General features: G+C 38.6%; 2 long non-coding RNA genes across 2 annotated transcripts; both read left to right on the forward strand.

Moving 5' to 3' along the window:
• The first annotated feature begins 19932 nt into the window (after positions 1-19932).
• On the forward strand, positions 19933-20643 carry LOC121973373. The gene is made up of 3 exons (XR_006109556.1): positions 19933-20077; positions 20172-20258; positions 20366-20643. It is a non-coding gene; the product is annotated as an uncharacterized LOC121973373 (long non-coding RNA).
• A 1860-nt stretch (positions 20644-22503) lies between these two features.
• LOC121973374 lies at positions 22504-24066 on the forward strand. The gene is made up of 3 exons (XR_006109557.1): positions 22504-22934; positions 23066-23121; positions 24012-24066. It is a non-coding gene; the product is annotated as an uncharacterized LOC121973374 (long non-coding RNA).
• The last annotated feature ends 363 nt before the right edge of the window (positions 24067-24429 follow it).

Raw genomic sequence — 24429 nt, forward strand, 5'->3', positions numbered from 1 at the left:
AGATCCTTCCAGGTCAGTGATCTGGTGTGGAAAAGAATAAAGTCAGTCCGCGATGTCACCAAACTTAAGCCCTATGGGTGGGACCTTACAAGGTCGTGCAGAAACTCTGCTCAGGAGTCTACTACTTGTTGGACGAAGACGGAAGACAACTCAAACGACCTTAGAACGCGAACCATCTCCAACCTTATAGGGTCTGGTGAGAGGTGCATGAGTAAATACATATGTGCTTATGTAAGTGTATGACTTGTGGATGTAGGAAGAGAATGAATAAAAATCCCAAGTGTTTAAAACTCTTGTGCTGATCGACCAAGTTAAAAGCCGAGCGTCGACTATAAACCCTAGTCTTCACTGACTGTCGAACGACGACATTAAATCCTCGTCTACGCATTTCAACCATCGAGCGGCGACATTAAACTCTCGTCTACACATTTCAACCATCGAGTGGCGACGTTAAACCCTCGTCTACGTATTTCAACCATCGAGCAGCGACGTTAAACCCTCATCTACGCAAATCAACCGTCGAGCGGTGACGTTAAACCCTCGTCTACGCAAATCAACGGTCGAACGACCTTAAACCCTTGTCGTCATCAACGGTCGAGCGGCGACCTTAAACCCTTATTGCCATCAACGGTGGAGCAACGACCTTAAACCCTTGTCATCATAAATCATCGAATGGCGACGTTAAACTCTCGTCTACGCAAATTAATCATCGAACAACGACGTTAAACCCTCATCTACGCAAATCAACGGTCGAGCGACGACCTTAAACTCTTGTCGTCATCAATGGCCAATCGGTGACCTTAAATCCTTGTCATCATCAATTGTCGAGAGGCGACCTTAAATCCAAGTCTGCGTCAACCGTCGAGTGACAACGTTAAATTCAAATTTTCATCAACCGTCGAGCGACGACGTTAAACCCAAGTCTGTGTCTTCAACAGCCGAGCGACGGTTATAAACCCGAGTCTATAGCGAATAATAGTTTATCAGTCGTTCTAAAACTAAGTCTAGGATAAACGAAGAGGAACGCCGAATATGTAAGCCGAGAATAAGGCTGACCAGGAAACATGCTGCTCGAAGAAACAACAGTTTCCACTAAATTAAAGTCATTCGGAAGCTTGGGAATGATCGCTTGGACACCCTTGCAACTGACTACAATGACAATCGGGAGGACATAGCACCACACTTAGAAATTTTTTGCAAAATGGTAAGTGGTTTGTAGTCCTACTCGAACCGAGCAACAAAGTATGCATGAGTAAGCGTGACAACCAATAAAATAAGAAAATGTCGAACTACTTGTGGCGATGCTTGAATAAACATACTTGGACAAACAAAGGTACGACTCCAGTTCAGCTTTCATGGAACCCAGCGCGACATCCTTAGCATCCAACTTTCCTTACGCCACCGCTTGTTCAGTTGATTGGCTCTCCCGCTCAGCCTACAGTGTTGCCTTCACCTCCTTTAGATTCAGAGCCAGGACCCGAGCTTCTTTGTTTTTGAGTTCTAAATCCTCGATGGCTTGGAGATTTCTGGTGTTGGCCTATAGTGTTGGTCAGATAGATGTTGGCCTACAGTGTTGGCTTGAATGGATCGGAAGCATCGACGGTCGTTCGAGAGGAAGGTCCGATGTATCGGCCGCTGCATCACTCGCCACTATCTGGCTTCTTCCACCGTTGATCGATGCATGTGTCCCTTCGGATTGGCCGAGCGGATCCTCATGAGAGCCGACTGGCTGCAGGCCGTGACTCTCCAACTCGGCCACGATTGTAGCGTTGATCTCTGCGTCTGCGAGCTTGCTCTTGTCGGCTAAACGTGCTCGCGGCATGATTTGAGCTGCAAAAGAGGAGGAAAAATTAGTTAGATTCAAAGATTAGAGAAAGAAAGAACATACCTAGGCTAGACGGAAGCTTCATGCGGATCGGGCTCAAGTCGAACACATAAAGGATGCCCTCCAGCAACAGCTTATGAATGTGGTACTATTGATCGGCCAAGCTTGAAGTTGGATGGAGATAGTCTGATCGGCCTTTGTACTTCCTAAGCGATGGTGGATTCATCACTTCTAGCTGCCAGCCGGTCGAAAAATCTGGCCACCTGGGAAAGCGAACAAAGAAGTAGTGGTCCCTCCAATGCTTATTGGAGGATGACATTTTGTCAAAGAAGACCAAGCCCACTCGGGCTTGGAACAAAAAGGTCTCCGGCTCGGATAATTTTGGATAATAAAAGTAATGGAAGAGTCGAGGAGTCAAAGGAATGTCGTGCAGGCGAAATAAGATGACGACCCCGCACAGTAGTCGGAAGGAGTTCAACACTCATTAATTTAGAGAAATATAGAAGTATTTACAAACTGCGGAAAAGAAAGGATGAATAAGGAACCGTAGACCGGTGGTGAACTGATCCTTAAAGAAACATAAAAAACCTGATGGTGGTTCGTGTGGCCAGTTGAAGGTAGAAGGAATAACAATTTGGTAGACGGAAGGAAATTGATAAGCAGATTTCAGGCTCTCAACGTCATCATTGTCGAACCTAGACTCAGTGGAAGTATACCAGAGCCAAGGGATGGAAGTATACCATCATCCCGACCGAGCACAGATAGTGGATTTGCACATAGTCGAACGACCGAGGCATCATCTACTTGGAGGGCATGATCCGAGCGGCAGCTACGGACCCAGCCTGACGAAACAAAGTCGAACAATGAAGATATTTGTGCCGGTTAGAAATTGAGGGGCATATGTAGGGTACGATCGATCGTGTAACATACCGAAGACGCTACTTGTCTAGTGGGTCAGACTTGCAGCCTCCTTCGACTAGACTTGAGGGGAGGCTTATGATGCGGCGATATAGGGAGGCTCACCTGGCACGGGGGTCAATTGCCAAGGTGGAGGTCAAAGTCAAGGTGATCAACGCCAAGGTATCAAAGGGTCAAACGGAGGACGATTGCAATGGTCAGTCGGGATGGTCAATACCCGACCAACACAAGACGTGTCCGAGCAGACCACCTGTCTAGCTCGGGATAGTATCACAAGATAAGTAGACACTCTATATGGAGCAACAGAATGCCAAGGAGACCGAAGAGCTTGTCTGAAAATGGAGGTCACGCTACTACACAGTCACTGTAGGGAAGAGCAACTGAGACAGAGCGGAGGGGTCCCGGCTGAGTGATTACCCCGTTAAGCCAAGCAGCGAGACCTGACCATCAACGGAGTGGAGTCTCGGCCGAGCGACTACCCCACTCGGCCAAGAAATAGGACTGTGGTCGTATCACTTGATATCCTTCTGGGAGATAATGTCGCTGACACGAGGCATGGTCGACAGGCGGATCGTACGGCAGAAGGTTCTACTGTCTTGTCAGGGATATGCATGTCCTATTAATGTATGGTATCAGAGATACTTTCCTGACAAGTCCCTTCATGATACATATTAGAGAATGCATGGGCCTCGAGGAACGTGCACATCGCCCATCATGACTCTATAGAAAGGGGGTCTATCACCAGCGGAGGTACACGTTATTCACTGTTTGCGCCTACGTTACTGTTGTTCTGCTGTCCTTTTACACTTCCAGTTATTTGACTTGAACATCGGATGGCCAACACTGGAGACCCCTTCCTTGGCTCGGTATTGACATTACTTGTTTCGCAAAGTGGAGTGAGATCTATATCCGGTCAGCAAAGCCGTCACATCTTCAACTTTCCACCTTCTCACTTTCGAACATGATCAATAAATTTTCTTGGTGTACTCCCTACTTGTGGGTTTGTATAACTACCAAAGATTTTTTCCCCCAACTTCTTTGTCAAATACCTTTTACCCTTACATAATCTTCATTGCATAGTATTACTATATTAATTTAAAAATCGTCAATAAGGTTAAAGAATGCTACTTCTATTTAGTATTAGATGCTTCTAGATGATATTTTTGCTGGGATACATGATAAGTTATAGTTGAAGGTGCTCCATATTGAACCAAAGACATTATAAAGGTCAGTAGCCATTGCTTTGTTCTATGCCCATGCCGTGTCTTGGATGTGGAGAAAAGTTAAAGAATTTCTAGTTCCCTTGAACAAGAAGACTCAAGAAGAAGAGTTAGTAGAAAAAATGTCATGTTTCCTAGGATTTCTATAATTCGGGGATTAAGATCCAAGTAAGGTTAGAATTGTTAACCTCTCTTTCTTAACCTCTCTTTCTTTTACATAAAAGCTCCCTTTTTTACTATCTTGCTCTAGATTTTTCTTTTTCATTCTTTTTTTTCTCTTCTCTCATCCTCACTTTTTCTTTTCTCACGCTCCTTTTCTTTTTCATTTTTTTATCTCACAATCTTTTCTTTTTTCACTCTCATTTTTGACCCTCAATTGATCTTCATATACTTGCTTAGGAGTTAATGATACAAGAGTTACAAGTTTACCTTACATCTTAAAAGAATATTTATCTGTGAACCCATCGTGCATGACCCTCCTATCAAATTGTCATGGTCTACCTAAAAGCAAATGACTTGCATGCATTAATACTACATCACAAAGAACATCATCATGATACCTACCAATGGATAATGAAACCAACACTTGCTTAGTGTCCTTAACTTCCTTGCAATCATTCAACCATTGTAGTTTATAAGGTCTAGGATGTTTAGTGGTAGGTAAGCATAATTTCTCACCCAAGATAGTACTAGCTACATTAGTGCAACTTCCCCCATCAGTAATCATACTATATACCTTGTCTTTGATGTGGCAACAGGTATGAAATATGTTATCTCATTATTCTTCATTTTCTTCCTTCAATTGCACATTTAGAGCATGCCTAGTGACAAGGGCTTCATATTCAACAGGATACTCTTCTACATCACTTTCCATTAATGGTGGCAAGGCATTATCATCTTCGGATTCACTCTTAGTTTCAATATCACCATTTTCTTTCAAAAATATAATTCTTTTGTTTGGACATTGTGAAGCAATATGTCCTCTTCCCAAACACTTAAAACATTTAATATCTCTATTTCTTGAAGATTGGATAGGTTCTTTACCTTTGATCAATGGAGAACCAGCATCTTTATTCTTCAAAAATTCGGTCTTGCAACTTGATGCAAATTTATCATCTCTTTTGTTCCAACTATATTTCCAAGTGGATGAATTAGAACTTTGCCCATGCTTGATTGAACCCTTCCTTTTGAGTTGCCTTTCAACTTTCATGGACATATTCACCATATCTTCTAGCTCCACATAATGTTGCAACTCCACTACATTTGCAATTTCTGAATTCAAACCTTGTAAAAATCTTGCTATGGTTGCTTCTCAGTTCTCCTCCACATTGGCTCGAATCATGGCAATCTCCATCTCCTTATGATATTCCTCCACAGTCTTGGATCCTTGGGTTAGACTTTATAGTCATTGGTACAAATCTCGATAGTAATGTGATGGAATGAACCTCTTTCTCATAATAGATTTTATCTCTTCCCAAGTGCCAATGGGTCTCTCATTGTTTCTTCTCCTATTTAGAATAATTTGATCACACCAAATAATAGCATAATCAATAAACTCAATAGCAGCAAATTTTACCTTCTTCTCTTCAGAGTAGTGGTGACAATCAAACACTAATTCCACTTTCTTTTCCTACTCCAAATATGTGTCTGGATCACTTTTGCCTTGAAATGAAAGAATCTTCATCTTGATATTTTCCAAGTGTCTATCAACATAATCATTCATCCTTCCTCTTCTACCATCAATTCTAGCATGACCAGATCTACCACTAGAAGCTCTATCATTAATGTCCTCAGAAAATACCATCATCATCATCATTGTTGTCATCACGGTTATATTGCCTTGAACTTTATATAGGAACTCTACCAGCTTGGTTATTTTGCAATCCAAATATTATAGCATCTTATCTCTCTAATCTGTCGAGAATTTGATTGAATCTGATTTCCATGCGTTCCAATGTTGTCTCAAGGCACGTTGTTCAAGTGTTTCTCTAGGTCTTGCTTTCTCTCCACTTGTCACCATTAATATAATCTGTCATCACTCAATCACTCAACTCACTAAAGTTAGCTCTTTAAAGAACTTAGAATTGTGACAATTCCCTATAATTGTTCGTTGACTAATTGAAAATTCCAAGGGTATTAGGATAAAAGATAGGGATTGATAGAAGAATGCAAATTGTAGAATTGAAAACTTAGATAAAGGGCTGAAAAAAATTTGCCAGAATTAAATCTTGGCACAAACTTAAAAGGAAATACGGAATTGAAAAAAATTCAAATATACTATGCAAGACTTTAAAGGAAATACAGAATTAGAAAATGCAAGTATTCTAGGCAAGACTTTAAAAGAAATGCAGAGTATACTAGTCATGACTTTAAAGGAAATGCGGAATTGGAAAATGCAAGTATTCTAGGGAAGACTTTAAAGGAAATGTGAAATTGGAAAGTGCAAGAATACTATGCAAAAATTTTAAAGAAAATGTGGAATTGAAAAATGCAAGTATAGAAATAACAATTCTCTATACCCACATTTTTTTCTTGTTTCATTTTTTTCTCAAATTTTGGTCTTTTTTTTTGCTGAAAATATTTTTTTTAAAGTTTTGGCCTCCTTTTTCCCCAATTTTCTTTTTTATTTTGGCCTCCTTTTTTTTCCAATTTATTTTTTGATAGCAACAAGATGACTAAAATTCACTAAGATTGAGATGATAATGATAAGTCGATAAGGTCGAACAAAATAGACAAAGATTCAAGCATAAAAGAAAAATGATAACCAAATCGATTTAGAAAAATCCAAAGCTCTAATACCAAATGATGTGAACCCAATAAGAAATATATCTCAAGTACCTATAGCAAATTTAAAAAGAAAGAAAGAAAGATCTAAATCGATAAGATTGATGAAAAGAACCTCAACCCAATGCTTAGGAAAGCACGAATCTTGTATAGAAAGTGGAAGATGTTGGAACCCCAAAGGTTGTTTTGATGTGATCAACAAGTTAAGTTAGGTCCTGTGTGTTTCTAACCTTATTTCTAAGTGTGCAGGAGCATAGGAGCACAGGTAGTCGAGCGGAAGACGCAGCTAGCGAGAAGGACGGCAGTCCGAGGGACGAGGTGCTGTGGAAGAGTACATCGGCAGACGAGAAGGAATCGTGCGGTGGTTTCGAGGGACGAAAGCCGGAGCGGAAGATTGCTCGGGGAGCAAGAGACGCAGCTAGCGAGAAGGATGACACGCGGTGCGTCTGAGGGATGAAGACTGCGGATGAGTACGCTGGCGGACGAGAAGGAAACACGTGGCGATTCCGAGGGACGAGAAGCCGGAGGGAAGCCCGCTCGAGAAGACCGGAAGTTGGGTTCGGGTGAGCCCTTTTCCGGATGGCAGAGATCACCCAAGCGAGCGGATCCGGAGGAGAAGAACCGGACCGAGGCGGGACTGAACTAGAGAAGAGGTCCCGGACGAAAAAGTCAACACCTATTGACTTTGGGCTCCGGGGCGCCCGGAACCCTTCCGGGCGCCCGGACCCTGATTTTGACCAGGATCATGATTTACGCGATCTGAATGTTGGGGGATAAAGTTTTATCCCCCCAGGGCGCCCGGAACCCTTCCAAGCGCCCCGACCAAGGCTATAAATATAACCTTGGTCCAGAAGCTTTTAATCAATTCAGAACTCAAGCATTTCTTTCAAACACTTGTACGCTCTCTGTAGTTAGCTTCTGTTTCCTGAGCTTCAACGTTGTAAGAGGCTTCTCCGCCTGAAGGAGATTGATAGTGCGATCATCTTTCTTGGATTAACAACCACCCCGGTTGTAACCAAGTCAAATCCGGTGCCTCTTCCTTTTCTTGCTTTTTCTTGTTTAAGTTAATTTTATGCAAGTGTTAGTGTAAGAGTTCGAGAATGGTTGTTTTATTTTTTATTTTACAGGGCTATTCAACCCCCCCCTTCTAGCCGACCCAATGGTCCTACAAGTGGTATCAGAGTCGAGACGCTTCAGGAGGACTAACCGCCGAACGAAGCAACGAGATGGTCGGACCAAGCATCCACCTGTCGAAATATGAAGGGGACTTCGCGACCTGTAAAAAACTAATGCAGGTATTTCTTACAAAAGATATTGAATTATTTTTAACGATGAAACTTGGCTTTGAAGCTCCAGAGGACAAGGAAATAGATAAATGGACAAAAAAGGAGCAGGCTGACTTCGTGGCGAACGGCAAAGCAGAGTACCATCTGCTAAGCGTTCTTCCGCCTCAAGAAGTCAACAGGATTGGTAAATACAAATCCGCAAAGGAACTTTGGGAGAATTTCCTCGAGCTGCACGAAGGGACGTCCGAAGCCAAGCTCGCCAAAAGAGATCTACTTCACAATCAGCTCACCAGCCTGCGACTTGGGGAAGACGAGTTAATCGCGCATCTACACTTGAGAATAAAAGAAATTATCACCGGACTTTCGAATCTCAGAGAAAAGGTAAGTAACCGAGATTCGCTCAGGTACGCTTTAAATTCCTTTCCTAGAAATACCAAATGGGCATCATTAGTAGACACATTTTACATTTCTAAAGATTTAGAAAAGATTTCATTAGAAGAATTCTTTTCAGCATTTGAAGTGCATGAGTCAAGATGTGCAGGAATGAAGGAGCCTAAAAACAACGTCACCCTCAAAGCCTCGAGAGATGAACCACAATCGGAATCCTCTCTCGACAACGAGGAAATGGTAATGATGGTAAGAAGATTCAAGAAACTTTGTAAATCTAGATCTACTAACCATCCGCAGGGGAAGAAGAAAAAGACGATCCGCTGCTACCATTGCGACGAAGAAGGGCACGTCAAGGACAACTGCCCCAAGCTGAAGAACAAAGACAAGGAGAAGGGTAAGAAGCCTATCCAGAAATGAAAGGCCCTGAAGGCGACGTGGGACGATACGTCATCCGAATCGAAAGTCAAAGCATTCTCCAGACTCGCACTGATGGCGAGTCATCAAGACGACGACTGCAATTCAAGCTCTTCCGAAATGAGCATCGAGAGCATCGATGAAGGGGGAGACACGTCGGAAGAAAGCAGCAGCTCAGGGGGAGAAACGGACAACGAGATCGACAAGGTAAGTCAGGTACGATCTCTTCCTCACGATAAAATGTCTAAGTTCGTTAAACTTTTAACAAAAGATTGCTGCAAATTAGAAATTGAAAATAAAAACTTAAAAGTAATTCTAGCTAAGTCTTGTCCCTTAGAAGAATTAGATAAATTAAAACTAGCAAATGAAAAATTGAAACTTGAAAATGATGATTTGAAAATTCAAGTAGATAACTTGAAAAACTATGCATATTCATCTAAAACCAATTTTAGAAGATTTAATAATTTAAATTGGTTTTTTAAATATCACCCGGGACAAATTAAGAACATTTCAAGAAAATATGTCCCTAAAAATTTTTTGGTTAATCCAGTAGGCTGGAACCTATATTGGGTTCCGAAGTCATGCTTAAATTAATTTTAAAATTAAAATTAGCGCTTTAAGTGAGAAAATTAAACAAAGAATTTCTTTATGAGGCTTTGTCAAGGAAGTGGTTGTTTCTCCAATAACCAAGAAGGCCTAGTGCCTCGCCACGACCTGGAAGCCAAAATATTGAAATAAATGTTTAATTAACTTACTAATAAAGCATTAATGCAAGAATTAATTAATACTTTAAAAAGGTTATTCAAAACATTTTTTTCAATTTAGAAATTTACTTACTTAAAATTTTTTTCTTAAATTGACTAAGTCATTTTTTACTTAGAAAAATTTTCTTAAAAATTCTCAAATGATTAAGTTAGAAAAATTTCTTTCAAAAAACAATCTTTACTTAGAAATCTTTTTTAATGTTTTTCTTAAGTTAAAAGATTTTCTAAAATTAGAAATTTATGCTCAAATTACTTAGAAATTGCCTAAGTCAGATTTTCAAAACTTTACTTAGAATTGTTTTTTTTTTTAACTTAGAATTTTTTTTCAAATTTACTAAATTTTTAACCCTTAGGTTATTTTTCTTGGAACTCCATTTTTTTGTAATCAAAGAGGGAGAAGGGAAAGTATAAGTCTAAGGGGAGGTAGATAGATTTAATTTTTTATCTTTTCTATCTTTTTGCACTTAAATTATAAATTAAGTAATTTACTTAATTTTATTTAATGTCTATTTTAACCCTAGCTTAACTTGGGTTGATCACACCAAAAAGGGGGAGATTGTTGGAACCCCAAAGGTTGTTTTGGTGTGATCAACAAGTTAAGTTAGGTCCTGTGTGTTTCTAACCTTGTGTCTAAGTGTGCAGGAGCTTAGGAGCACAGGTAGTCGAGCGGAAGACGCAGCTAGCGAAAAGGATGGTAGTCCGAGGGACGAGGTGCTGCAGAAGAGTACATCGGCGGACGAGAAGGAAGCGTGCGGTGGTTCCGAGGGACGAACGCCGGAGCGGAAGATTGCTCGGGGAGCAAGAGACGCAGCTAGCGAGAAGGACGGCACACTGTGCATCCGAGGGACGAAGACTGCGGATGAGTACGCCGACGGACGAGAAGGAAACATGCGGTGATTCTGAGGGACGAGAAGCCGGAGGGAAGCCCGCTCGAGAAGACCGGAAGTTGGGTTCGGGTGAGTCCTTTTCCGAATGGCAGAGATCACCCAAGCGAGCGGATCCGGAAGAGAAGAACCAGACCAAGGCGGGAGAAGAGGTCCCGGACGAAAAAGTCAACACCTGTTGACTTTAGGTTCCGAGGCGCCCGGAGCCCTCCGGGGCGCCCGGAACCCTTCTGGGCGCCCGGACCCTGATTTTGACCAGGCTCATGATTTACGCCATCTGAACATTGGGGGATAAAGTTTTATCCCCCCAGGGCGCCCGGAACCCTTCCAAGCGCCCCGACCAAGGCTATAAATATAGCCTTCGTTCAGAAGCTTTTAATCAATTCAAAACTCAAGCATTTCTTTCAAACACTTGTACGCTCTCTGTAGTTAGCTTCTATTTCCTGAGCTTCAACGTTGTAAGAGGCTTCTCCGCCTGAAGGAGATTGATAGTGCGATCATCTTTCTTGGATTAACAACCACCCTTGTTGTAACCAAGTTAAATCCGGTGCCTCTTCCTTCTCTTGCTTTTTCTTTTTTAAGTTAATTTTATGCAAGTGTTAGTTTAAGAGTTCGAGAATGATTATTTTGTTTTTTTATTTTACAGGGCTATTCAACCCCCCTTCTAGCCGGCCCAACGGTCCTACAGAAGACACCATAACCTTGGGATGGTGGTTGATAAGTCTTCGAACACCACATGAGAATGTTTTGATAAGTTCTAGTTCAATGAAAAACCAACAAGTGAGAGCCTCACCATACTTTAGATTGAAAATATGTCAAAAGATACATGTGTGGGCATCACCCCCTTTATTTATAGCTATAGGATGACTAAAAAATCCTAAAAGGTCAAAAGAAAGCTCATTTAGTAAAACCCTATGTAGACTACTTAGCCATTTTAATCTTATGACATTATTACAACTCAGATAAAGGTATAAATTGAGTCTAAATTGAGCCTACATATCCCTACTACATAGACATGAGACTTAAGTGCTAATTAAGCTCATCTAAGGCTTGAATTAGGTTGACTAAGCTGAATGACTTGCTCTTGGTCAAGCTTTTTTCAATGATAGCTTTAGCCTCCACATATTCAATTAGCACATTAAGTGCTTCCTTCATCTTTTTAGCCTTAGCCTTTGTAATTGAACCTCCATTGATGTATATGCATATCGTTAGCTTGTTGGATAACTTGTTGTTCTCTTTCTTTATCTCCATCAGTCAAGTCAAGGTTGACTGGATGATTAACAAGGGTGAGAAGTTTACTGAGTTACTAGTCCTAACTGTGATTAGGCAAGGGAAGTCTTAGTCGTGGCTAAGCAAGGGAAACCTTGGCAGATGTGGAAACTAGGTAGGAAGTCCATATGGATCACATGGACCTGACATCTAACAAAAGGATCTGGTAGGTCTGGAGCACCCGATAGTGAATCCCTGATGGGTTGATCCGATGCTGAGTCCTGGTGAGTGAAGTCAGATGGTGAAAACCCTAGGGGGAGGTAATCCTAGGTCTTGGTGGTGAAACCAGGTGATAAAAATCCCAGGGGAAGATAACCTTAGGTAACAAGAAGTCTTGGAAGAGTGAACTCCAAGCAACATTGATCGAATGGTTTTCGGTCAACCGCGCGCGGTCGATCAGACCAGTGGATCTTGGTAAACCTAAGTTTAGTTTTATTATAGTAGTTTACATTACTATTATTGATGTTGGCTAATTTAGGATTATAGAAAAATTCTTAGTGATCAGGCAATTAGACACTGAGTAGAGAAAATCCAAACAGGTTTGGAGGACCAAATGTTTGGCAGGTAGGTTGATGTAAAAAATTGGAATGGAGTGATAGGGAGGTTGTGTCTTACGAGGGCAAACCCTAGGTCACTAATCCAATTGAAAAAATCGGAAAGTTTCTAAGTTGAGATCAAGAAAAGTTTACTGTCTTTTTTACTCATGTATTATTTCATACTGTGCTAACTATATTTTGCAGGAATATTGAACTAAATTTATTTTTCAGAAACTAAAGTGATCGGTCGATCGAATAGGAGGTTCAGTCGACCGAACCAAGCTAACGTGGCACATAGTTCAGGTCGCACAGAACACTTTTGGTATTTAGGCGGATCGGTCGACCGAAAGATGGATCAGTCGACTGAATGCTTTTTTGATCAACCGAATGTCCCTTATCTTATAAAAGCATGTCTAGAGCTCCGAGCCATAACAACTTCTGCACAATCCTCTGATCTACTATCTCTCTGTTCATGTGATGCTATTCAACTTTGTGTGCAAGCTACGACGCTAAAGAACTCCGACTATCTTCATCTTGTATTGTCGGTATATTTATTTTAACTTACATAAAATTTCTATATGCATCATTGTATAAATTACTTTTTTTTTAGAAGATTTCAAAAAAAAGAATTTTAGTGAATTATCTAATAGTACGATCAAAAAATCACGGGTATTAAATAAAAATCGATATAGACTCTGAACTAAATAATTAATAATGTCACTTGTACTTTTAGTTTAATATCTTATTTCTCTACTTATTTTGATACAAGTGTAAAAATATTTTTAACGAACAAGAGTTATTCCCCTCGTTTATCACGGTCTAACACTATCGAGTTCTACTGTATCAGAGAACTTTCATTTGTCTGACAAAAGTAAAGGAGCATATGTGTCTCAACCCTTCTAGTGTTTGTGTTGACAAAATTAGACATAATTTTGTGTTTCCTCAATCTATAAAATCTAGAATTTTTGAAACAACTGTAGATGATGCACCGATCAATGAGGACAAGCCAATGATGGAGATTTTAATCAAAGAAATAGTTTGGGGTCAGTTTTCAAATACGCAGTCCGATGCAACCTGAAGTGATTTATGTTTTCTGACTAAGCAAAGATGAAACTGGAACAAGAGTTAGATAAGCATGAAGTTATTGCTGAAGAAGATCTGGAAGGACGAGAAGATGGATAAGGAAACTGTCCACAATGTCATGTTGGTCGGCAGATTGATGAGAATTTTTAAAGTCTAATAATTATTAATAGATTTTATCGTCTGGATTATCATCTCAACTCGAGGATGAATTCATTTTAATTTAGGACAACTGATATAAGAGGATCTATAGATTTTTATTATTATTTTTAATAATTTTTATATTTTTAGTATTATGTCATTTTTAATATTTAGGGTATTTTAATAATTTTCATTTTATTTTTATATTTTTATGTTTTAAGTTCGTGAGTCTTTAATAATTTTTTTATAATTTATTTCTATTTTTTATAAGATCATCTCACTTGATTACCAGGATTCATAAACTCTATTATTTAACCCTGAAGGTTTAGAGTTCGAATCCTGGGGGAGACAAACATCCACTGACCAGGGGTGGAAAGTTCTAGTGAGTAACGGCACGGCCAAGGGTCGTCGGTCGACGACATTAGAGGTCGCCAAATGGGCCGACGACATAAGGGTCGACGGTCGATGACATGAGAGGTCGCCAAATGGGCCGCCAAATGGGCCAAGAGGGTCGGGTCATTACAATAAAAAAGTACATTTTTATTGTAACGAACCGACCCATTTGGCGGCCTATTTGGCGACCCTCGGGTCGTCGACCGTCGGCCCTTTTTGCTTCCCCCAGGATTCGAACTCTAAACCTCCAAGCTTAGGTACTAGAGTTTATGAATCCTGGTAACCAAGTGAGATCTCACTTGGTTACCAGGATTCATAAACTCTAATACTTAAGCTTGGAGGTTTTGAGTTCGAATCCTGGGGGAGGCAAAAATCCACTGCCAGGGGTGGAAAGTCCTAGTGAGTAACGACACGGCCAAGGGTCGTCGGTCGACGACATGAGAGGTCGCCAAATGGGCCGACGACATAAGGGCCGACGGTCGACGACACGAGGGTTGCCAAATGGGTCGCCAAATGGGCCAAGAGGGCCGGGTCGTTACATCTAAAGCCCTCACCAATGCATACATCTCTTTGTTATAAGTTGAATAGTTCAAAGTTATTCCGCTGAGGTCGACCTTCTTGTATTAGCACATCTCCAATACCTATTTCTGATGCATCACACTCAATTTCGAAAGTTTTAACAAAGTTAGGTAATGCAAGTAATGGTGCAAAACTTTAAGCAAGTTGAAAGATGGAACTTGTTTACTATCCCAATGAAACCCAAAGTTCATTTTAACAACTTCAGTCAAGGGTGCAGTTATAGAACTAAAATTTTTAACAAACCTCCTATAGAAACTTGCTAACCCGTGAAAGCTACATACATTAGTTATCATTTTTGGTGTTGGCCACTCATGAATTTCCTTAACCTTTTCATCATCAACTTATATTCCCTTAGTACTAACAATATAACCAAGAAACTCTATCTGACTAGTGCAAAAAGAACATTTTTGAAAGTTAGCATACAATTTTTCATTTCGTAAAACAAGTAGAACTTTTTGTAAATGATTGAGATACTCACCTAAATTTTTACTATAAATCAAATTGTCATCAAAATATACTATAACAAAGTTTCCAATATAAGCATGCAAAATATGGCTCATTAATTTCATGAGAGTGCTAGGTGCATTAGTTAGCCCAAATCACATGACTAATTATTCATACAAACCATACCTAGTCTTAAATGCAATTTCCCATTCATCTCTCGCACGCATGTGAATTTGATGATAGCCAGACTTCAAATCAATTTTAGAGAAAATGCAAAACCCATGTAGTTCATCTAGCATATCATCTAATCTAGGAATAGGATGATGATACTTTGCCGTAATCTTGTTGATAGCCCTGCAATCAACGCACATTCTCTAGGTTCCATCCTTCTTAGGCACAAGAAAAACAAGAACTTTCTCGGGCATACCCTTTTATCATCAACTCTTCAACTTACTTTTGAAACTCCTTCATCTCCATAGGATTGGTCCTATAGGCTGGTCGAGTAGGAATTGCTGCTCTTGAGATGAAGTCAATCTAGTGCTCTATTCCCCTAAGTGGATGCAATCCATTAGGAACTTCTTTAGGAAAGATATCATCAAATTCATGTAAAAGAGATTTAACAACACTAGGCAAAAAATTGTTGAGATTATTAGTGTTGAAATAAGTCTCCTTATACAAAAGGACAATCATCGGCTGTTGAAAATAAAAAGCTTTCTTAACCTCTCTTTCTTTTGCATAAAAGCTCCCTTTTTTACTATCTTGCTCTAGATTTTTCTTTTTCATTTTTTTTTCTCTTCTCTCATCCTCACTTTTTCTTTTCTCACACTCCTTTTCTTTTCCATTTTTTTTATCTCACAATCTTTTCTTTTTTCACTCTCATTTTTGACCCTCAATTGATCTTCATATACTTGCTTAGGAGTTAATGATACAAGAGTTACAAGTTTACCTTGCATCTAAAAAGAATATTTATCTGTGAACCCATCGTGCATGACCCTCCTATCAAATTGTCATGGTCTACCTAAAAGCAAATGACTTGCATGCATTGGTACTACATCACAAAGAACGTCATCATGATACCTACCAATGGATAATGAAACCAACACTTGCTTAGTGTCCTTAACTTCCTTGTAATCATTCAACCATTGTAGTTTATAAGGTCTAGGATGTTAAGTGGTAGGTAAGCATAATTTCTCACCCAAGATAGTACTAGCTACATTAGTGCAACTTTCCCCCTCTGTAATCATACTATATACCTTGTCTTTGATGTGGCAATAGGTATCAAATATGTTATCTCATTGTTCTTCATCTTCTTCCTTCAGTTGCACATTTAGAGCATGCCTAGTGACAAGGGCTTCATATTCAACGGGATACTCTTCTACATCACTTTCCATTAATGGTGGCAAGGCATTATCATCTTCGGAGTCACTCTTAGTTTCAATATCACCATTTTCTTTCAAAAATATAATTCTTTTGTTTGGACATTGTGAAGCAATATGTCTTCTTCCCAAACACTTTAAGCATTTAATATCTCTATTTCTTGAAGATTGGATAGGTTCTTTACCTTTGATTAATGGAGAACCAGCATCTTTATTTTTCAAAAATTCGGTCTTACAACTTGATGCAAATTTATCATCTCTTTTGTTCCAACTATATTTCCAAGTGGATGAATTAGAACTTTGCCCATGCTTGATTGAACCCTTCCTTTTGAGTTGCCTTTCAACTTTCATGGACATATTCACCATATCTTCTAGCTCCACATAATATTGCAACTCCACTACATTTGCAATTTCTGAATTCAAACCTTGTAAAAATCTTGCCATGGTTGCTTCTCAGTTCTCCTCCACATTGGCTCGAATCATGGAAATCTCCATCTCCTTATAATATTCCTCCACAGTCTTGGATCCTTGGGTTAGACTTTGTAGTCATTGGTACAAATCTCAATAGTAATGTGATGGAATGAACCTCTTTCTCATAATAGATTTTATCTCTTCCCAAGTGCCAACGAGTCTCTCATTGTTTCTTCTCCTATTTAGAATAATTTGATCACACCAAATAATAGCATAATCAATAAACTCAATACCAGTAAGTTTTACCTTCTTCTCTTCAGAGTAGTGGTAACAATCAAAAACTAATTCCACTTTCTTTTCCTACTCCAAATATGTGTCTGGATTACTTTTGCCTTGAAATGAAAGAATCTTCATCTTGATATTTTCCAAGTGTCTATCAACATAATCATTCATCCTTCCTCTTCTACCATCAATTCTAGCAAGACCAGATCTACCACTAGAAGCTCTATCATTAATGTCCTCAGAAAATACCATCATCATCATCATCATTGTTGTCATCACGATTATATTGCCTTGAACTTTATATAGGAACTCTACCAGCTTGGTTATTTTGCAATTCAGAAATTATAGCATCTTATCTCTATAATCTGTCGAGAATTTGATTGAATCTGATTTCCATGCATTCCAAGTGTTGTCTCAAGGCACGTTGTTCAAGTGTTTCTCTAGGTCTTGCTTCCTCTCCACTTGTCACCATTAATATAATTTGTTATCACTCAACTCACTAAAGTTAGCTCTTTAAAGAACTTAGAATTGTGACAATTCCCTATAATTGTTCGTTGACAAATTGAAAATCCCAAGGGTATTAGGATAAAAGATAGGGATTGATAGAAAAATGCAAATTGTAGAATTGAAAACTTAGATATAGGGCTGAAAAAAATTTGCCAGAATTAAATCTTGGCAAAAACTTAAAAGGAAATACGGAATTGAAAAAAATGCAAATATATTAGGCAAGACTTTAAAGGAAATACGGAATTAGAAACTGCAAGTATTCTAGGCAAGACTTTAAAAGAAATGCGGAGTATACTAGGCATGACTTTAAAGGAAATGCGAAATTGGAAAATGTAAGTATTCTAAGCAAGACTTTAAAGGAAATGTGAAATTGGAAACTGCAAGAATACTATGCAAAAATTTTAAAGAAAATGCAGAATTGGAAAATGCAAGTATGAAAATAACAATTCTCTATACCCACCTTTTTTTTCTTGTTTCTTTTTTTTTTCAAATTTCGGTCTTTTTTTTGCTGAAAATATTTTTTTTTAAGTTTTGGCCTCCTTTTCCCCCAATTTTCTTTTTTATTTTGGCCTCCTTTTTTTTTGCCAATTTATTTTTTAATAGCAACAAGACGTTTAAAATACACTAAGATTGAGATGATAACGATAAGTCGATAATGTCGAACAAAATAGACAAAAATTCAAGCATAAAAGAAAAATGATAACCAAATCAATTTAGAAAAATCCAAAGCTCTAATACCAAATGATGTCAACCCAATAAGAAATATATCTCAAGTACCTATAGCAAATTAAAGAAGAAAGAAAGAAGATCTAAATCGATAAGATTAATAAAAAGAACTTCGATACAATGCTTAGGAAAGCACGAATCTTGGTATAGAAAGTGGAAGACACCATAACCTTGGGATAGTGGTTGATAAGTCTTCGAACGCCACAAGGGAATGTTTTGATAAGTTCTAGTTCAATGAAAAACCAACAAGTGAGAGTCTCACCATACTTTAGATTGAAAATATGTCAAAAGATACATGTGTGGACGTCACCCCCTTTATTTATAGCTATAGGATGATTAAAAAATCCTAAAAGGTCAAAAGAAAGCTCATTTAGTAAAACCCTATGTAGACTACTTAGTCATTTTAATCTTATGGCATTATTACAACTCAAATAAAGGTATAAATTAAGTCTAAATTGAGCCTACATATCCCTACTACATAGACATGAGACTTAAGTGCTTAAGCTCATCTAAGGCTTGAATTAGGTTGACTAAGCTGGATGACTTGCTCTTAGTCAAGCTTTTTTCAATGATAGCTTTAGCCTCCACATATTCAATTAGCACATTAAGTGCTTCCTTCATCTTTTTAGTCTTAGCCTTTGTAATTGGACCTCCATTGATGCACACTACAACAAAAACCCTCATAGACATCAGTGGAACAACAACGGTTTTAAGCAAAAACCGATGTCTTTGAGTATTTTACATCGGTTTTTTCAAAAACCGGTGTCTATGAGCGCAGATTTTAGCTCATAGACATCGGTTTTTTAGGCGATGTCTATGAGCGCCTTTTTTTCGTTAATAGACACCGATTTTAACTGCGGTTTTTAAAATCCGGTGTTAATGAACCAAAATAAAATATTTTAATATTCCCACAGCCAAAATTTGCTCCCTCCAAACCTAAATCTATATCGCGCCCCTTCCTCACGCGACCATCTCTCTCGTCTAAACCTAAACCTAAACCTCCGACCATCTCTCTCAACCTCATCTGCCTCTTCTCCTTCCTAGATCGACGCCCTTGCTTCTCCGTCCGCGTTGTGAAACCTCGGCCACGTTGCTCGCAGTCTCGCTTGTTTTTTTTGTTGGTCCAGTCCGCGGAAGAAGAAAAAAAAAAGCCGCGTCGCATCAAAAAAAGCACCGCCCGCGAGCGAGCTCCTCTCCGCGAGCCCTAGCCACCTTCCTCTCCGCGAGCCACCGCCCTCTCCACGAGCGAGCTCCTCTTCGCGACCAGCCACCTTCCTCGCCGCGAGCCACCGCACCTTCCTCGCCGTGAAACCTCCTCCGACGCTGGACTTCACGCCGGAGAACCACGATCGCTGTTTATCTCTTAGAGGTCGACTGCTCCTCTCTCTTTTCTATGTTCTCCATTTCGTCTCTCGGTTTTCGTTATATCAGCTCCGAATCAATTTGGTAGGCAGGTTACTTGTGGAAATGCCTGAATGAGATTTTTTTTTTGCTTACATGCTTTTCTACGGTAGATTTCTGTCATCGTTGACTAGTTTTTTTGTGTGTGGATTAGGATTTCTCACCACTTGTTTAAATTCATCGGTATAGTTGGAAAAAGTGTAATTTTTACCATTAACTATATAGATACGTGCAAAATATACTGAAGTATTTGTTGCTGTGGATAGGTCTAATGGACAATGGGAAACAAGTGAAAAATGATAACTATGCTGCTGATATTGCTTCCATAAGGGAGGCGAGAGTTCGTATTGCTCCATATATTCATGAAACTCCAGTGCTTACCTCGAAGTCTTTAGATTCTATAGCTTCCAAACGGTTGTATTTCAAGTGTGAATGCTTTCAAAAAGGGTAGAGATCCTATCTTGAATAAGGCAATTATCTCGAACAATTTATGAAGAATCAGAATATTTAGTAGTTAGCAACTTTATCAATTTTATTTCAGAGGAGCCTTTAAGATTAGGGGAGCTTCAAATGCTATATTCTCCCTTTCTGATGATCAAGCTGCCAAAGGCGTTTTGACACACAGCAGGTTATCTCCATATAATTTCAAACAATAATGTGATTTATTTTTAGTATGCCTTTGTTTTTTGTTATTCTTGTTTTTTCTTAGGTCGGTAATATAGTTTTTTATTGCAGTGGTAACCATGCTGCAGCAGTGGCTTTGGCTGCAAAGCTCCGTGGAATCCCAGCATATGTTGTCATACCGAAAAATGCTCCAAAATGCAAGGTTGAGAATGTCAGGCGGTATGGTGGTCAAATCTTCTGGAGTGAATCAACGATCCAATCAAGAGAGAGTATTACTGAGAAAGTTCAGCAAGATACTGGTGCAATTTTGGTTCATCCTTTCAACAATAGATTCACCATCAGGTTTTGTATTTGTCATTGACCACTTGATCTAATCTCCATTGTAACTTTGGTGTCACATTTTGTACATTGTATTTTGTACTTTGTACATGGTAAAAAGTCAAACTCTTTGACTACCTCCTTAATGTCTCCTATTACTGATATTTCAAGTCCCGTTGTGTCCATTACTATTACTATGAAGAAATTGAAAGGAAAGAACTACGCTTTGCGTGCTGCAATAGTTTGAGTTTGGTTTGTGGTTCATGATGTAATCGGCGATCTCTTCCAATTAAGATAAGACATTGGGATAGTTACTCACATTGGTTGACTTTAGATTTTTGAGTTGACTGTAGTATTTTATAAATCACTTCAATTGTCAAGGTCATTTAGAATAGTTCTGACAAGGTCTTCACTATTATGTGCCTTCATATTGTTTGCTCTGAGTTAAAGCTAGTGAATGCTCAGATTTTGGGAGCCCCTTCCATTCTACTCCCGTCAGATGTGTAGATGCGGAGGATGTTGGCATTTACCATAGTGGCACAAGTTGGTGTTGTCCTAGATCAAATAATTCGGGGGAACTATTGACTAACACCATCAAACATATTTAAATTGATTATAATTGAATTATAATATGCTTCATTTCTGTGTTACTAGTATGTTCCAATTTACCTCTAGAAGTTTGTGAACTTTGTTTGATTATTTATTGTCTGCTATCTATATATTGTATTGCCATTTCTTTTTGGAGAAGTGTGCTTCAATTTTTTTCCCCCTGATGAAATCATCATTGTATTTGTACCTCCCTATATGCATTCCTGAACAAATGGTTTAGAATTTAAGCTTGTGCTATCTGTAAATATTCAGTTTTTTGCTGCTAAATTGTGTTCGAAGTTAACACTTTTATCATGTGTATTTCTATACACAGGAAAAACATAATCAGGAATTTCACTGGTAGCTAAGATCTGTTATTTTGACAATGAGGTTAGTACTAGTAATGCGTGATATTTACCTTTTCTTTTGTCTTGGCCTTGCTAGATGTTGTCTGTTTAAACAAAATTTCAAAAAATTGTTTTCGTAAATTAGTTGACGCTATTGCAACTGGCCTGAAAATTCACAAATTCCATAGTTCAGGACCTTTTAGCTTTTCTTTGGGAGTTATCAGTAACATCAAGAAATTAAATGAAGCGAAAGCGGTTTCTTTACGAGTTATCAGTCATGTTTCACGAGGAAGCATGGTTTTATAAATTCTCAGTTTATATCTTAAAGATTAATCATTTTTCAGTTTCTGGAATGTCTGGGGCTGCAAGTGAGAAATTGTCCTGATAATTTCATACTTCAGATCCTTGAATGGCTTATCTTTTTCATTTCAAAGGAATTATGCTACTCCATCTTGTCCTGCATTAGCATCATTTTCTCATATGACTGACAGTTACATCTGCTTTGACTTCGTTGTCAGTGGTTTATCAAGAGGCAAAAGAGAACTCTTTTTGAAGTTCTTGAGAAGGTGAAAGCCGGTAAAACCAGAAAGTTCATACCTAAATTGGAGCACTCTTTCGACGTGCATGGTATCCGGAATAGATGAATTACTGTAACTCTGTGATCCATTGTGGTTTTCGCAGAGTTGATGATTCTCGGCTTCATCTCCTTGCTGTTGACATTTAGTCAGGACCAGATCGCGAAAATCTGCGTGCCAAAGGCAGTTGCAGATTCTATGCTGCCATGTCGCCCTGATGCAGAGTCAACTGGCAGAAATAAAAGGCGGCTGCTCGCGCTGGTGCTGACGGAGTCACACCTGAAGCGCAGGATTTTAGCTGCTGGTGATTCAGTGGTTGAATGCCCCCAGTGAGTAGTGCACAGCAACTTCCAATTCTCTGATTGTTTGGTTGAAAATAATCTATTGTAAACAAAATCTAAGAAGCTTTCACTAAAATGTTCAGTTGCGATCACTTGTAGGAAAAGGAGCAACTGATTACTGCCACAGGCTTGCACCAGTTGCACATTCTGATCTTCTTTTTGGCTGAGTTTCATGTGGTAAATAGTGCTCTTATAATGGTCCTTGGAAGAGCAAAGGTGAATCTGCAGTGACAGAGTAGTGGATTACATTATGTATCATTCTGAATAATTCCATAGCATTGCCTGAGGATGATTTAGTTTAGCTGTTGCAGTATCCACTTTGCATTGATAATCTTCTCTTGGGCAGATACACAGATGGAAGGACTGGGAAACGGATACGACATCGGCTGAGTATGCCTTCACGACTGGTATATATATGTTCACTATTCTTTGTTTTTTTGTCCCAGATTTGCATCCTTGGATCCTAGTTTGAGTGGTAAAAGTGCAGAACCAGTATATCGTGATGCAAAAGGTTTGAGTTCTCTGACACAGCATTGAATTTGAAATTTTTTTCATGTACATTTGGAAGCCCAGATTCTACCGATTTTGTAGTTTTATATTTGCATGTTTCTGACTGCTGAGTGACTGAATTATTTTCTGCAGGGAAAGCTATTTCAAAGGAAGAGCTACTGAAACCAAAGGAGGAAGAGAAACCAAAGGTATTTTTCACACACTTCATCTTTGATTTGGTGGTCATGTTTACCATACGTGTCAGTTAACTCCCAAGAGCTATATTTTTTTGTTTCACTTTTATTGTTAGCTATATGAGCACAACATGCTATGCTTTTGATTTATTATTACAGCTATTTATCAGAAAGGAGAATTATTGGTACACTTTTGATTGTTTAATTATAGGCTCTCTTAGTTGGAAGCAAGTGTAGTGTTGATTGTGTAGGAGTGATTTGTAACCCTTATTATTATTTATTAGTTTTTGCACAATTTTTTTTATTGGATCCATTGCTGTCTAGTTGATTTTTATTTGCTCTTTTTGTTTCTTTAAGTTCACTTCCATTTGCAATCTCTTCATATATTAGTGACTAATGGTTGGTTGCTGTTCCTGGATTTGTTATAGCGCTATTGGTTGTTTCTACTAAAGAAAGTTAACTTTTATCAGGAATATTCTTCTGTGATCTTCCTACACAATTGAGAGACTTTGTAAAACCAAAGTAACTAATTTATTAGGTTGAAATGATAGATAGATGAGTGATCTCAGTCTTGGCATGACTAACATTTTTTTTTTATGTTCAAAACCTTTCATTTTGTTTTGTATGGTTCTCTCTAAGAGCATGGACCTAGTTATCTTTTGACAGCTGAATATGATTCTTTTACTTCATTTGTAACTGCAAATTCAACTTTCTGATACCTTGTGAATCACTGAAGATCCTTATTGCAAGCATTGAAGTAAGCATTGATGTGGTTGAGATAAATGATGAATAGGTCTCTTTTTAAGCATTCAAATTAGTCATCTTGTTACCTGGTGCTCTTACTACTTTTTCAACTATGATTTTTGGTCTTGATTTACTAATATATTATTTATGTGTTTTTACAGTTTACAAATCTCAAGTACTCCAGAGTTGAAATTGATGAAGTGCGGTTCGAGTGGGTAGAATGCATGCTAGATTACATTTGAGACAGTTGTACCTTAATGTGTTAACAGAATGTTATACTTTGATTTTGATATCTATTAGTTAGCTTTTGATGTAAAAAGAATGTTTGAGTATTTTATGGATATTGTTGTAAGAAGATTATTTATATAATTTGTGAATATTTGTGTATTTTATGGATATTATTGAATGAAGAATATTTGTACAATTTGTGAATATTTGTGTATTTTTTTTTGTTATTGTCGGTTTTAAAATCAAATCTGTGCTGTTAGAAAAAATACATATTACATCGGTTTTCCACCGATGTAAAACCGGTGTTATAAAGTAATATTACATCGGTCATTTACCGCTGCCAAAACTGGT

This window comes from Zingiber officinale, chromosome 4A (assembly GCF_018446385.1).
Source record: "Zingiber officinale cultivar Zhangliang chromosome 4A, Zo_v1.1, whole genome shotgun sequence".
NCBI classification, from domain to species: domain Eukaryota; kingdom Viridiplantae; phylum Streptophyta; class Magnoliopsida; order Zingiberales; family Zingiberaceae; genus Zingiber; species Zingiber officinale.